The 801-nt window shown below is 49.7% G+C and overlaps 1 protein-coding gene across 1 annotated transcript in view; it reads right to left on the minus strand.

Annotated features, from left to right (window-relative positions):
• The window catches only part of LOC113407275 (adenylate cyclase type 10-like), a 74434-nt gene that overhangs the window by 28444 nt on the left and 45189 nt on the right, over nucleotides 1-801 (minus strand). The gene's annotated exons all lie outside the window — the stretch shown is intronic.

An 801-nucleotide genomic window follows, 5' to 3' on the forward strand; every position in this document is an offset into this window, starting at 1 on the left:
GGTTTTTGTTTTTTTTTTTTTTGCTTTGCCGTTTTTTGCTGCCCCGTTTGTTTTCTTTTGTTTGTTTGTTTGTTTTTGTTTTTTTTGCTTGGGGCGGCAAAAAAGCCTGTGATGGGGCTTTCTCCCCATCACCTGCAAGGCAAGGGAAAGAACCCCAATTAGTCATACTCCACACTTGGGAGTGATTAACTAATTGCCTCCTGGCCAGAGGAAGCAGAGCAAGACATTTTAAGTAGACTGAGGGTGCTCAGGTGGGGACAGACTACAGTGGACACCAGTTTCTGATGGAGCAAAGCCCTAGCAGCAGGTTTAACAGACAGGAAGCACCAGAGGAAGAACTCTACAGGAGTGAGTTAGGCCCCTGCAGGAGAAGTCCTGAGGCAGGGCCAGCAAGGGAACTACAGTGGACCCTGAGGCTGCAGAAGAGGTATTAGTTTGAAGATCTGATTGGACTTTCATTTGGACTTCTTCATGTTATCCCTGAAAGGGGTTTAAATTTCCATGTGCCTTGGCCAGATGGCCATGCCACAGCGTACCCAGAAGGGGCGAAGAGGAAGCCTGAGAAAGGGCCATTGAAGGGCAGGGAGTGAGCCCAGTAGGTGAGGCCAGAGACAAGGACCCTGTGCAAGGCAGCATAAGGGGTGCCCACTAGGTGAGGATGTGCTACTAGTACTACACTGCCCCTGAATCCTTCTCCACTCTCCATACCAATACTTTACCTGCCTCTTTCATTTTCTTTTTTGTGCTCTGTCTCAGGGCCGGCTTTAGGCCGATTCAGCCGATTCGGCTGAATTGGGCCCC

Source organism: Terrapene carolina, unplaced genomic scaffold (genome assembly GCF_002925995.2).
Source record: "Terrapene carolina triunguis isolate 2854851 unplaced genomic scaffold, T_m_triunguis-2.0 Scaffold210, whole genome shotgun sequence".
NCBI lineage: Eukaryota > Metazoa > Chordata > Testudines > Emydidae > Terrapene > Terrapene triunguis.